Genomic DNA, 16,267 nt, shown 5'->3' on the forward strand with positions numbered 1-16,267 from the left:
GCTGGGATGATAAACTGAGCATTTAGAGCAGTTTGAAGCCTGAGCTTTTGGCTCACAGGGATCAGTTGTACTCTTTTCATGTCTGTTATGCAACGAAATATTTATAACACACAATAAGGAAAAGCATAAAAACAAAGAGGATGCATAAAGTCAATTAATAGTCAATTATTACCTCTCCCAGAGCGTGATGATACCTTTGAATGGCCAGTGCTGTTTTGTTTTAAGGTCACATTTTGAATACCTTTCCCCATCCTAGAAAAAGGCAATATAGCCAGGATTTTTTTAATCCTTACGTTATATCAGATAAATTTTGTCAGTTAACCAAAAAAAGGGCCAAATATCAGTTAATATCATTTAATAACAGGTTTATTAAGGTGAACCTGTAAAATTAATAGCAGGAGAAAATGCCAAAAAATGCATGTTTGACATAGTTTGAGGCCACTAGAGTGCGCTGACAAATGTATTTTTTCTTCTGTAAAACGTTTTAAAGTCAGTCTAATTGTTTTTAAAATTTCAAAGATCTGTATTGACCTCGAGAAGCACATTCTGTTCTCTCTGTGTTTGCGTGGGCTTTCTCCAGGATCTCACATGTAGAGTCCATCAAAAAAAAGTACATGGGTAGTGTAGCCGAGTGCTGTTTTTAACTGTGGTTGTGGATAAGTGGAACTGGGCTGTTATCATTTTATTTAATGGACTGGACCAATGTGCCAAATGTAATCTATGTTTAATAGGATCAGTAGAATGGAGTCGAATCCAAAGCACCTGATTAGTGCAGCACTAAAAACACAGAGATGTAAAATAGTACTTTGAACACATCTGTTCAAGGAACTGTGTTTAAATTTTAATCTCTAATGTCTCGGTCTTCAGCTTGTTAGCTTTAAATGTTTTGTTTAACAAATCTATTTGCATACTGAGCTGCCTGGAAGCATCTCCAGAGACGTTTTACAGGACAGGTGCAGCTGTAAAAAAAAAATCAGTTATAGAACATTATTAAAACATTTAACAGTCTTAAATTTTTCACTGAAAAAGCCTTTCAAAGCAATAGGTAAGGAATATGGTGTCATCTGAACCAAACTGCATTAAGCACAGCATATTGTATGAAGAAGTGAAGTTAAAAAGTGTTACAAGTGACTATATTTGGAGAGGATTACCTCATCCACAGGAGTTTCAAGTTTCTGTGCCATTACGAGTTTCAGGTTACAGACAATAGCCGGGAATTACACCCTCAGATGGACTGTGTGTGTGTGTGTGAGCTGTTGTTTCCTCTCTGAAACCTGAATCCACTCATTCAGTTTACTACTACTGCCGCTCGCCCCGTCCCTCGCTGTGCGTGCCTCAGTTTGTGTGTTATGAGGAGATGCATAGGAGCTCAGAGGTTTCCTCTCAGTCACTGCAGCGGCTCTCGGCCTCACATTAAACATTCAACAACTCAGCAGTATGGCTCCTGAATGCTCCTCTAATTATAGAAGCTCCCAGCCTGATTCTCTCTACCTCCACCTTCCACTGCATCGCTCTGGACTCTCAGCGTACTTTATGTGTGTGCGTGTGTGTGGGAGAGGTGTTAATGAGCGTCAGTGGGAGAGAGAGAAAACTCAAACTCTCCATTTGTGTACCCATCTGCCTCCCCTGCTTGAATCCCTTAAGAATATCATTTTATGTGTTTCCAGATAGATAGATATTAGTCACTAAGACAGTATTTGTGGTAACTTTATCGAGCAGGGCAAATTCTTCGTTAGTCATTTCTTATAAATTGCAGTTATTACTCATCACTAGAGCTGATTTCTGTTCTTTGCCTGTCGACTGATTTATAGAAAATATCCGGTGTTAGTGTGAAGTAGAGCCAAAGTCAGTCAGCTAGCTAGTAAATTTGTCCATGAAGAGAATCTAAGTGGCAAATATTTTTAAAATGATCAAATCAAAATGCAAAAATTTAATGGCCAAACAATCAATCACTTAATTTGTACAGTATACTGCAGATAAAGAGAAAAGTGTTGTTACTATAGCCCTTAAGGCACTATAGGTCACATTTTCTAGCACGTTGTGGAAGCACAAGCTGGGTTTTGGTGTTTTAAAAAAAGTGCGTATAGGAGGTGGAAACTGTGAGATTTTTGCCACTGATTTGTTTTCGTTCCTTTCTGAAGGTGTGAAATAAAGAGAGGAGAACATTTAAATCAAGCACACAAAAAGATTTACTAACATTTACAACTGCAAATTGTGCCGATATTTAATGCCAACAAAGCAGCGCAGCTTCTGAAACTCACCTGTAAAACTAGCCACACCTATGAGTGCTAATGGGAGACTGTGCTCACACACCTTGGCATTAGTCTGGTTGCAAAGATCCAAAACAGATAAAACCACAAACTACAATTTAAAAAAAGAGTGAGAGCTAACTAAAACACTACTATGTACTCACAAAACTAACAAAAATAAAATGTAGTTTTATTTTTTGTCATATAGGGTGAATAGTCAACCATTCCAAGCACAAATCTTTTTGTTGCAGGAATATCTACATGAAGTGTTTTATTTCTATTGTATTGTCTAATCTGAGTTTCAGAAATCTTTGCAAATAAAGCTAAAACAAAGACTAAAAACTGAGCAAAACTAAACTGAAACTACCCACACTGGAAAGTAACTCAAACCTAAATATAAGACATAAAACTAATGATAAACTAAGTAACTCTGATTTCCAACACTCTTGGTTCGTATTTCGGAACGTTTCTCCTTCTGGCTCTGTTTTGGTCTCCACCACCTCCTGAGAGAATGGGTAGCAGTGTGGCTGCTAGCTAGTTTGCTAGCCAATTGCAACTAAAGTCAAACCAAAACAGTGACTCTGAAGGCTTCAGATCCAAAACAGCAGCTAAAAAGAAGCTAAAACACCAGCTTTAAATATTCAGGTTTACTGTACAGTCTTAACCTTAAAACCATATCTAAACATTTAACCACAAAGAATAATAAACCAAGTAGCTATTAAAATGAATCTCATGCCTGGTTGCTCTCAGTATCAGGTTATGTCTGCACCAAAGTCCCAAACTGATGCCTAACCTTAATTATCAAATGTATGACACTAATAGTTCCTGAACAAATTATTCTGCATCTTCAGTAATCAGTAACAGGCCTTAGAGACGGATTGATAGAAAGATTAGAGGCACAGAGTGAATGCAGCAGCAGTAAAGTGCTGATATGGAAAGTGGCCAACAGCGTTGTCCAGTTCCAGAGAAAAAGGGAGTGGGAACAGAATAAATAGATGGCACAGCTTCATGCGGGTGATTCAAATATTTTATTCTATTCAAATTCATTTCACAAGGAAGGAAGCTCAACTTTTTAATCTGCTTCTTGTTGTGGTGCCATGTGAATAGATGACCTTTTTAAAATTTACCTGAAGCTCTCTTCATTAATCAGACTTTCTGTAATTCACGGGATGCAGAGTTTGTCGTCTGTTTTAAGATGTTTCCTTTCTTTGTCTTTGAGAGTTCTGACTCTCTGTGTTAATCCAAAATTCAATAAAAATATCAGTCATTAAAAAAGAAAGCAACAAGCTTAGGGTGAGCCAAATTTGACAAGCTGTTTGTAAATGTTCTCAGGGGAGAGGCTTATATAAACACACACACACACACACACGTGTACACACACACACACGCGCGCACACTCTGATAGTATGCAGGTCTTGTGTGTGTGCTCGTTTCCAAGGAAGAGGCTGTACGAGCTGCATTTCCACAGAATATTATCCATTATCAGCATCATCGCCCAGCTCATTCTGCTTGGCTTACAAAATAAAACTGATATAAAAATCATGTGATCTTCATCAGAAAATGCTTTTTAGAGAAATGTGACTTAGTCTCTCTGCAGACCTTTTTGCACTTAAAACCCTTACAGTAAAACTAGGTGTTTAAAGTAAGCGCTCATTTTCTTTTGAACGCAACTTAAATGAAAGCGAAACAGTTTCATTTTTTTTCAGCCCACGCTGAAAAAAATTGCCAGCTAATCTTATCAGCGCACAATCTCTTTCAGATGTATGCAATTGCTGAGGCGTGGTTGATTGTGAAATAAAAGTATGATTAGTGATACAAAGTTGCACGTAAATAAAATTAACAGTGTGAAATAATCACTAAATGTGACAGACTAGAGTTTTGGCAGCAGTGAATTTATTGGTGTTAACATTTTAGTACATTTTTAAATGATATTCAGGGTTTTTTTGTACTATATATGAAGCCAAAACATGCTAGGATTTTAAAAGCAAGACTGTCTAGTTCCAGATCCTTTAGGTTTAAGCATGATTTTCTCGTTAACAGTTAAAGAGGGCAGGATGGTGGTTAGCACTGTTGCCTCACAGCAAGAAGGTCCTGAGTTTAAATTCAGGGTCTTTCTGTGTGGCGGCAATGTTCTCTCCGGGTACTCCGGCTTCCTCTCACACTCCAAAGACATGCAGGTAGTGGGGTTAGATTAATTGGAAACATTAAATTGCCCATAGGTGTGAATGTGAGTGCAAATGGTTGTCTTTGTCTATGTGTTAGCCCTGCGACAGACTAGCAACCTGTCCAGGGTGGACCCTCCCCTTGCCCCAAGACAGCTGGGATAGTCTCCATCTTCAACACCGCTGTGTTGGCTTTTTTCAGTCAGAAGTGACTGCTGGTATGCTTGGTTAACAAGCTACATTTATAGTCTCTTATTGTTCAACACACAAACAACGTACTAGAGTTTCACGCAGGAAAACCTGAACCCGACTTCTTGGAGAGGCTGAACCAAACTGTAGTGCTTTAACTGCTTAAAGACAAAAAAGAGACCATCCATACGGCCCGAAACCAGTTTATGTACCGGAGTGTAAACACGCTTTAATGCTGTAAAGTTGGCCATGTTAGCATGGGAATCTTGGGGATTGACTTCCTTCTGGGGACAGCCTCCAGGGCCCACAGGGGCACTACAGTTTTTGGCACTTCCGTGTTGGCTTGCTTTTTTAGCCCTGGAGGCTGCCAGCCCTGATATACATACTAAACATGGCACAAGATAAATTTCCTTGCATGACTTTCATGAAGTAAAATGGTAATGACCCATATAAGTCAGTTTATATTACGTAACCTTTATATCTTTTATATGTAGTTATATTTCTAAGCTATCACAATTAAGTTAATCGATTTGTGCAAAAAGGTTTTACGGATTTATCTCGGCCACCTTGTGGTCATGGTTGCTCTGCCCCGTGATATTTTTGTTCACGTACCCAACAATTTCCATCTCCTTAATACATCCAGATCTTCACCTCAGTGAGGCTAACTTCTATTCGTTGATAAAGACATCATTTTCTTCTTTTACAGGTGTTTTAACTGGAATTTTATGAGACACATTTATAGTTATGAATGACAGGAAGCTCATAATGAAAGAGAAATGGTTGGCATTTAAAACATCAACCAGGAATCACTCAGTCGTTACCAAAACTAGTTCTTGTATTTCCCATGACCGTCCTCCTGCAGGTTGCAGGTGTGAATACTTGAATGTTTGACGTTCATTGGGAACAACAGGTAGTGGCCGTTGTGAATAACTATAAAGAAATGATTTGTGCAATGAGGCAATACAGCGGAAAGAAGTTGAGTATGACCAGATGGCCGTGATTCAGCAGTAAAGTATGAGGTCGTTATTATTATAACCCTGATGAGCAGCCATGATATCTAATCGTGCTAATCGTGCTCCGAAGAAGCAGCCTTGGCCGATCAACCGTGACAGTGTTTTTTGCTTGACTTCTTCTTGTGAAGGAACATTTAGACGTTAGTCATGTATGGAGGGCCACGAGCGCCAAAATGAATTAAATAAATACATTTTTAATGATTTAATATTGAATAGAAAATGTCTTAAATGAAATTCATTGTTTACCAGTTTTATTAATTAATAACACATTGAATTAATTTTTTAATGATGTATTTCTTTAATTAGTTTTGGCACTCATGGCCCTCCACAGTGGTATGCATGTGCTGCTACTATGGAGGTCTAAACGTTTAAAGTGTTTTAATTTTTCGACATCAGGGCTTTACAGTTGATCTCTCACTCGCTCATTCGCCCATACAGCTGTGCAGCTGACATGCAAAGTGCTGTCTTACCAGTACCCCTGGGAAATTTTGGCATGTGAAGCGGGACCCGAGATGGCCCGTGCAAACCATTAATAACAATAAGGGTCAAACTGTGCATAACAACAGAAGAATGACCACTTTACTGCCAAGTTCAACAAAGCATTTATGAAACAATAAATAATGGGTCACATGCTTTTATTAGCTTCATTCTTCGAAGACACTGATGAAGACGTAAGTTCCTCCTAGAAGTTCTGGCACAAGTTCACAGAAATTCAGCGTTGTGCTGCAGTTGCTCTGCAAAAACACACAGAGGCATTTTTACAACAGGGCCAGCTAGCCTATTAGCTGATTGATTCTAATTAGCTGTCTTCTCTGAAGACACACAGGCACACACACACATCGTGCATTATTAGCTGCTGGTTGAGAAGGGGGACCACCTGTTCCACTCCTGGCCCCCGCTCTCAGATCAGCAGGGCTTTACTCGGTATCACTACAAACAGGATAACAGCCTGAGCCGAGCTGTTTGCTCTCTGCGGACTTTCTCGTGTTGTCATCAGTCGGTTTAGACCGCAGCCTTTTAGCTGACGCTTTTATCCGAACTGATAAGATGCCTTCGAATGAGCTGAGCGCAACAACAGGATAATCAGTTTAGGCTGATTTGATGTGTTTCGTGAAAGACTGGAAAGAAATGTTAAGTGGCGTTTGCTTTATTGAGGTTGTGCTTGGTGGCATATTGAATCTGCCGCATGTGTGTGTTTATATATTTTAGAATCTGGGAGAGCAGGAGGAAAACATCCATCAAAGGTCAAAGGAGGGGCTGCCATCGCCCCTATATAACAATTTTTAATCCATAGAGGATGAAACTCCCTCTGTTCCTCAGGCAGATCTGCAGCTGCACAAGAGGAATGAGCCAAAGAGAAAAAGAAAGATCAGAGTCAAAGCAGCCTGACATTTTTCTCTGGAATCAGCAAAGACAATAAACTTCAGTCAAGTTCTTAGGAATGGGAGGGTTTAGGCACTTTGGCTGAAACCCAGAGTGGAGGAGAGATGTGTCTTGTAAACACAAAAGGCTGCAGCCTGTCACGTCATTACTTAGAAAGCTCTGCGGTTAGGTTTGCAGCAAGGTATAATAATGGAGGGTTTTTAATACTACTTTACATAGAGTCAAATTAATATTTTGCTTCATCACCATTGTTGTTTGTGTAGATATTAATTTACTGGCCATGCTCAGATCATTACTTACCTTAGGGCTGTATAGAAACTCATTTTGTTCCCACTTAACAAATAAACATGGGCTGAATAGTCGGCTTTTTCCCCATGCATGCATGCCGTCGTACACCACTAGGACTCATTTAAATTAAGTGTTTTTTTTAAAGCTAATTTTGTATTGTTGATAAAGCTCGTGTGTTTGATATTATAATGAGCTTCAGGAGATTGCAAGCTAATGCTCTCCCAGCGCCGGACCCAATCCCAGATAAATGGGAGAGTTGCATCAGGGAGGGCATCCGGCATAAAATCTGTGCCAAATCAAACAAGCAGGTCCATCCACTGTGGCGAAGCCTTGGGAGCTAAGAAAGCAGCTGAAAGTTATTATAGTTAAAGTTTTTTTTAGTGATACAACAGCAGGCTAATAGTTTATTTGGATTTTTTTAAAAAGTAAATTATCGTCTGAAAATGTGTGCACAACATGTTCAAAATGGGAACACTTCCCCAATCATGTAATACAAGTCCTTCATGTACAAAGCTCCCTAATTGTATCTGTGTTTGCCCCCGGTTGTAGATTAAACTGCCGAAACCACAAAAAGTATAATTAGTTTCAGTTTCAGCCGCTTCATCTATTATGTGTTATCATTTTTAATAGATAAAGAGCTAGTGGTGTGTTATTATCACATATCGTATCAGATTTTTCCACAGGGACTTCATTAAACGTGAATCTGTGAGCTGTTCATGTATGTTCACCTCACCTTCGTGTGCGTTTGTGTGTGTATGTGTGTGTTGTAGCGTGAACCCTGTGCGGACAATGACGAGGCAGGCGGCGAGTCGTGTTATATAACAGCAATTAGTTCTGACAGCTGCACACCTGTAGCGCACAGCTGATTACTCCGAACTGCATGTTGGTGTGAATGTTCGTGTGCGTGTCATTGTGTGTGTGTGTGTGTGTGTGTGTGTGTGTGTGTGTCCAATCATCCTTCATCATGGCCTCTAATGTGGAGTAACCTGCTAGCAGGGCCCACATTAGCTGAATCATTTCAGTCTTACAAACTCTTGTTAGATATTTATTTGTCCTGCTTGTCTTATTTAACAGGTTTAAGAAGCTTGATTCGTTTTATTTTTTCAAGAAAATTGTTTCTTTTTCACTATTTCCTTCCATGTTGCCAACCGGGCTTGCACTAATGGTGAGTTAGCTGGAAAATGTCCATCCCAAAGTTCCCTCTGCACCGTTTCATCAAGGGTCAAAAAGATGAATAGAAATATATTCAGTAAAAGGCAACAAGTCAAGTCAGAGCAGGTAAAATAAACTTTATTGTACCTTAGGGGAAATTTGTCCTAGGATTATTGCCAAAGTATATTGAGTTAGATGTCATAAAAAAGAAGGAAGATCACAAGGATACCTGAATATTAAACATCAAATCGTTGTTATACACGCAAGTAGAACTCAAAACTGGATTTTACTTCTAACTATACTTAAACCCAGTTGAACTTGGATAAAAAGTGTTTTTGTGTGAACGTATGTTCCTGTAGGATGGGTGTGGCGAGTATGTGCTCTGAGCTGCAGCAGTTTAGGCAGTTCATGCCCTGCAGGGAGAAACTGGAGGATCCCAAAGTGCTGAGGCGTAGATTCACCGTCTAAGACAGAACATTGTGTCTGCGAGCTGCTGAGGACGGATTACCTGCAGATCACACCGGCCTCACTCTGTCTGTCTGTTTGTCTCTCGCTCTGATTCAGGAAACCGAGTCCAGAATTAGGCTGTGAGGACTCATTGTGGCAGTTTAGGAACTTGGACTATTATAGTTTTATTGTCTTGTAAACTACATGATTAAGAATTCCACTAGTGGCCTTTACAGGCTGCAGTTATTATTACATCATGTTGAATTAAATGAAGAACACGTGGATGATTTTTCCTTTTAGTTAATCCACGAGATCCGGAAGTTACAGGAGACACCGTGGAGTCAATGAGGTTAAAGCTGCCTGCTGGGACACGCTGGATCTAAATTAAGAGCATAGCTTACACGTCCACATTAAACTATCGATATATGGTGTGTTTTATTCTGCATATGCTAACTTTGCAAAGCCTACAACATCTGGGTTGATGTTCTGATGGAATAAAAATGTGGAATGACACATTTTGAAAAGATTCACATTAATATGTTTGACACCAAGAGGAATCATTACGTAGTATGCTCTGAATTTTTGAAATCTCACATTATGAAACATTTGTGTCACATTAAGCACTAAAGTGAGTTTATCAGAATATTCAAAGGATTTGAATCCTTCTTACATTTTAAGACTTTCCTGTATACCTCTCTGTTTTTTCTTTAGACCTTTCATAGTGCTGAATACTCAAAGAAAACATGTCCAAAGTTAGAAACAATCCCCATCATCATAATTATTATTATTGTTATTTTGTTCCTTGGCTCAGTGTGTTGTCATAGACTGAAGGATATCGCTAATATGGGCATCCTGGCTGTGAGCACAGAAGCCCCGCCCACCTCTTGTTACAACCTTGAGCTTGTGACAGCCAATTAGATTAAAGTAAACTGCAACTGGGAAGATGAACTGAGGGGCCCAAAGGCCCAGTATAAGATGAATAAAAGTTATTTTAATTTATGAGTCAGAGAAAGCTTTTTTGTTAGAGTCCAAGATTCAAAATATGGTGTTCTAAATTAGTATAATGTGTCCTCTTTATGAACGCGGTTGTCACCACAGATTGTCATCAAAACCATATCTGCAGCAGAAGGTTAATCAACATTAAACAAAGATGTTACACTGCTGTAACTGTGCAGTAGTTATCGAAGCCTGGAGTCTGCCTCCACAAACAAATTGCTTTAGTATAATCTGCATGTATGTGTATCATCAGGATGTATGTTCAAATGTTTGGGTTGTGATAATAAAATAAGAATAAAGGCTCACAAACACATATGTGATGCATTGATTCAGCTATCTTTGTGTTAGTAAATCTAATGTGCAGTATGTCAGCATACCAGTTTTGTTATCAGCATTGGGATTTTTGCACTCTGAAACTCAAAACTGAGCCAGAGCACATAGAAAACTCTGGAATTGTTCATGCAGAAGCACATTTGAATCTAGTTGTTGCAGTACAGAAAAAGTCCTCCGGGGACCACGAACAGCTTCATGGGAATTTGGCCAGTAGCTGTCAAAACCTTAATTTGGACAAAAATGTGGAACAGATGGAGAGACGAACAGGCGAGCAGGAGAAATAAATATCATTCTACAAAGCAGCGGGCTTTGGCAGTCGCAAAAATGCAGCCCACCGGGCAGGTAATTGCATTCACCTGACTGTCCTGGCAAAGATGAAAAGCAACCTCTGCTTGTCATGAGAATCGAGTTTGAGAACTGTTGCTATAAAACAAGAGTGCACTGTGGGAATGACCCTCGCTGTCAGGTGGCTTGGCTGCAGTTAGGATGCATGATAGTTATAATAATAATTTCCACAAAAGTCCAAAGTGAAAAGAAAAAGTTTAGTTCTTTTTTTTTTTTTCAGATGAAACAGTTACTTAACCTCATGTTTTTGAAGCTTTGATGATTAAAGCAGGGCAGAGAAATATTATTACAGGCATGTAGATCCTGGAAGGCTGCATGTTAAAGCAGCCTGCAGTGTGTGTGTGTGTGTGTGTGTGTGTGTGTGTGCTGAATTGAGCAGCAGTGGAGTAGGAGGACAAGTGTAGAACAAAGTGCGTGTGAGCCTGTTGATAACAAATCAAGTCCAGATTGTGAAGTTCTCAGGCTGTTCAGGCCCATCTGCCAAAGCACGACACGAACGCTGCACACACACACACACACACACACAAACGTTTGCTTGGCTATCTCTGTGAGGACATTCAATTATTCAAACACCCCTTACCTTTGAGTTAACCATAACATCGCAGCACGTCCCCTTTACCCCATCATCATTCTAACAAAGCTTCCAAGGACCAAACCAACCAGATCTGTAGATGCTCACATCATCTAAAAACGTAACACTGATAAAATTCCCACTAGTAAAAACTGCATTTTATTGTTTTTATTTTGTTTTATTCAAATACTTCATTTGCTAAAGAGGTTAAAAAATGCATGACAAATTAGAAATGCAGAGTTGTCGTGACTCCAGATACCGAGTTTGATAAATAATTAGTGAAACGCGTGCATCCATTAAAACAGTGCGTTCTCACAACATCCCCAATTATAACTTTATTGGCTCATAATGTCAACGAAATTGGATGGTAGCAGTGCAAAACAAACCAATTAAACCAGTGACAATGATGAAGAACACAAATGAGTGCTTTAAAGAAAGAAAATCAACAATTCAAACAGAAACTGGCTGTTTTTTGAGTAGGACTCCACCTATTGAAAGAAGTGCACCACCTGACTCTGAGGCCAGGTGGGGAATGCTGGGAATGATGTTCGCTGGTAGCTCTGGGTGAGGCTGCAGATACTCTGTGCGTGGACTCATTTCTGTTAATGCCATTTTCAGATCAGTTCCTCATTAATTTTTTTGTTTTTTCCACACTGACTCATCATCGGTTTGTGTCGTCATTCAAAGGAGCTGCGAATTGATTTTCACGTAATGGTTAAATTAATGTGTATTAATAAGTAGCCTTTTTGCTCAATTATAGCAAACTAACAGGCACGATTATAATCATTATTTTCTGAATTAGAAGAAAAGGAGAACTGTTTTGTTAAGTGTAACTGTAAATAACCAAATACATGGCGCCTCAAAGCACTGCAAACACACACACAAATACACTTTCTGTTCCTTTAAACGCTATTTAACTTTCACACACACTCAGTCACTCTGATGGATGCATTGGGGGCAGATTGGGGTTTACTAACTTTCCCAAAGACTTATCGACAAGACCAATCATAACGCCAACCTGCCGACTGGAAAACACCCGACTCTACCGTCTGTGCCAAAAAATGAAGTAATAACGCATTATTGGGAAGTGATTTAGGAGAACAACCAGTGATCGCTTTATCTCAATTATCCTGTTTTAATAATCTGTGGAAGCCAAAATTGTGTGAAATTTAAATGAGAATAAATGCACATTCCTCAATCCCTAATATGTAACTGTGTCGCCTAATAGAATATTATAAACAGAAAATGTTATAATTATAGATTTGATAGTATAAGTTGTGCCTGCCTGCTGGGGGGGAGGGCACGAAAACCATGCAGGCTCGTAAGCAGAGACTTTGCATAAAAAATGCAACAAGTGCACACGCGCCCCAGGCAGCAATCTTTAAGAGTATAACAGGAACGAGCGCTGCGTCGCGGTGTCTCCAGCCATCCGTGTCCACGTCTGCATTAGAGGATAATCTAGGCGTTACTTTACAAACAAACAACTTTGTGACACATTGTTCTTTCTTCGTACCTCTCAACAGAATCGTTTTCATTTTCTCGCTGTTTGAATGTTGCATTTTATTGCGGTTATCGTGTTGTTTGAAGGCAGCGCGCTCCCCTAATGTCTGTTTATAGAGGCAGGAGGTGTGTTTGAAATCTTTATAACTTACAAGCAAATTTTGAAGTGGTTTGTTTAGGAAGGAATTTTCTGATTGCCCATTTTAAAAATCTTGGAGACCAGTCTTCAGTTATTGATAATTCCGCAAAGAAGCAAATAGATAAAGAGATTTGACACAAGATGAAGAAATCTTTGATGTTTCCTCCTTTGAGAGGTGAAACAATCTTTATCAGTTCTGGAGAATCTCCTAAAAAAAGAAAAGAAAAGAAAGGAAAACCAGATAGTGGGTGTCTGTGCGTTCTCATTAAAAACATCTGATAATGATGACAGCATCACTGAGCAGGCACATGATAAAACTTTAACCAGTTTGATTCCAGTTCCAGCAGCCCTGATCACTGGGCCAAATGGGAACCCTGCATTGGAGGATGAAAACACACATTTAGAGGAAAAAAAACAGCGTGTGAAGCTCAGGCTGCCGCAGAGGAGAGGGCTCTTACACACAGAGCTGCTGGGGGTGTATATTTAGAAACTGCTGGCTTTTTATACACATCTCCACAAAGACCCAGTTTGACCCAGAGAAGATGGCGAGTGATGAACCGCCGTGCTCGCTTTCAGCAGATATTTATTTTTGTTAGCACACTGCGTGTAGGTATGTGTTAAAAATGCACATAAAAGTTTAATGATGTACTTTGATAGTAGATATCCTCCTTTGGTTTTGGTTTCTGACTACAGCTCAGAAGTATTTTCCTCCTCTTCCTGCAGCTTGCAGTTTGTTAGAATTTGGTTTTTGAGGTAATTCTTCTGGCCGAACGTGTGTGCTTCTTGTTGCATTGTTTCTTCCTTTGATAAAACAACAGTGCGTGACATTTAGGCTTTTATAGTGACTGCTGTCAGAGTGATTGGTGCTGACAGGCGAGGCCAGTTCAGATCATATCAGATTAAACCAAAAATTGGTTTCCGCACCTGTTTCGTCATCTGGACATGGAGGTTTACTTTGTCTACAATAAAGCTGGCCAGACTTTATTTTTCATTTCTTGGAAAAATGTCTGAGGAGTGTTTTTCTTCAGTGTTTGAGAGAATCACTGTGAATCATCAGATTGGCTGTGGAACTGAAAGTTACTGTGAAGGTTATGGTTTCGTTGATAATGAATGCATTTGCTACAGAGAAGGCTTAAAATAGCTCCAATGTCCAAACATACTGAAGGAAATCAAATGAATCCCTCATATGCACTTTGAAACCGACCTTTTCTTTCCTTTTCCATTACCATGTAAGTTTTTTTTTCTTTATAGTTCATGCTTTGAACTATAAAGCTCTGCAGACATTTGATAACTTCATAGCTAGTTTCTCATTTTATTGTTTTATTCCTTGTTTGTTATTCAAAAAACTCCCACCATGACAGTTTACATTTGACTTTCTCAGTTATTTACCGTTAAAGCCTCCACAGTCCACTGGTTATTGCACACCTGTATTTTTTACATATTTTAGTACTGGATTTGAACAAGGACACTCATTGACCTTAACCTATCTTATAGTACCGTTTTATTTCCCTAAATATAAAACCAGTATAACAGCTGCAGTAACAGATTATGAGGAAGTCATCTAAATAAATAAAACAGTGTTTTAGCACCACTGTATCCACTCTGTGACTGAATGAATGTGCACTGCAAATTTGTAGAAACATTGAATATTTAAAAGGTTTTCAACTCTTGTAACGCTTAAGCATTTACACCATAATTATCAGTTATTTCATCACTTTCATTACATGTATGTGGACATTTTTGTAAAAGCCTGGCATACATGTGACCTCCAACTCTCTGTTAACAGTTTACTCTTGGAGTCAGATTTTTTTACCTTTACTTAACTTGGAAACAGAGATTCAGGATCTCTTTTCCTAAAGTGTCCTGAGCCAGAATAAGAGAGTTAGGAAGCTGATTGGTTGATGCTCCGAGCTGTTGGTCAGACTGTCTGACTATATAAGTTTCTTTACAAGAAAAAATATGTAAGAGGTTTGCAAAACTGCTGAGGTTCACCTTCAGTCTGTGTCGGACATGCGTGCCAGTATCATAAAGTCCACGCCACGTCTAATAATAATCATTAACATTTGATCTGTTTTGACTATAAAATGTAACCACTAAACATCAGAATTGTTTATATCTTTAACAAAACATATTTAAATGATTTTGTTTTTTTAAAAAAAGCTTTTTGCATTTAAAATGCAGATACAATACAGGCCCGTATAATCAGTTGTGTTTTGCTTATGACCTGGAAACTCTGGGATCAGACCTTTCAGCTTAGCCCGGAGGAGCAGCTCCACAGACACGTCCCTCAGCCGGTCTGCTGAGCTGTGATTGATCAGCTTATCTGCTGCTCACGTGACTCCTGCGTCACACTCTTCCCACAGAGAACCACAGGTTTCAATATCCTGAACGGTGTGATGTTTACTGGGTCAACATATAGTGCATGTAAGCGTGTGTGCAGGGGTCTATGTGTGTGTTAAAAGCTTATAAACTGGTGTTCATAATCACATTTGTTAACGCTAAGGCAATCAGAGATGCCGGTCAGCCATTTGCTGATAACAGAGAGAAAACCAATAAATGTCTGCACTGCTGAGGAGGAAGTGTGACCGTGCTTCCTGAGTCTTTTTAATTCACTTTATTGTCTGTTCCATTATCTCTAATGCCACATGACATTTCCAACCATGCCCAGCTCCATGGAGCTCATGGAGAGCTTCCAGGAGCTTTTAGTAGTTACAGAGAAACGCGTAGAAACACACAAATAAATCTGCAACACGATAACACATCCAAGCTCACACAGCCTGCAATTGTAGTGAGAACATAATTACAATGGGTGTATTCAGATGGTGGTGTATGCTCACTTGTGTGTGTGTGTGTGCGCCTTGAACATAATTATCACGTTTAAGGTTGCGGCAGTTATTCAGACATATAGGTGATTAGATTGTGAGCTAGTGTATGTTCATTTACGGGTTTGAGTGTGACATTGTATACATGTTGTGTTTCTTTAATAGGCTTGTGGGGAGTTTTATGAGTTTGCATATCTGTGTTTTCCATAGACTGTACGCAAAAGATGGAAATACCCATCATGACAGCTCACGTTTTTTTTGGAAACCTCAGTATTAACATTTTGCTCAGTGCCAGAAGAGCTGGAAGTGATAATATTTAAGACAGTGAAGTGCTAAGTTACCACCTAATGCTAGCGAGGTTGTTTAGCAAGCTGATTTTATAAACTATATGAGTGCAAATCAGAGGGGGTTTTTTTTCACCTATGTGCAAAAAAAGAAATAAAAAATCTAAGTCAGAGAACTACATAACAAAACAGCACATCATACATGATGAGAAATGCGATGGTCGTTGCAGATAGATAAATACAGCCCTTTAAAATGTACCGGTTTTCTTTTTCCTGTTGGGAATGGAGGGGGAGGGGCTATAGCATAATTCAGGCTCAGCAGACATCGTCAGAAGCTGTTTTGCTAGTTACTAGATTGTTATCGATGTCAACGGACTTTAGTATTGCAAAAAAA

Source organism: Haplochromis burtoni, unplaced genomic scaffold (genome assembly GCF_018398535.1).
Source record: "Haplochromis burtoni strain Fernald_Lab_line unplaced genomic scaffold, NCSU_Asbu1 Contig_425, whole genome shotgun sequence".
Lineage (NCBI taxonomy): Eukaryota > Metazoa > Chordata > Actinopteri > Cichliformes > Cichlidae > Haplochromis > Haplochromis burtoni.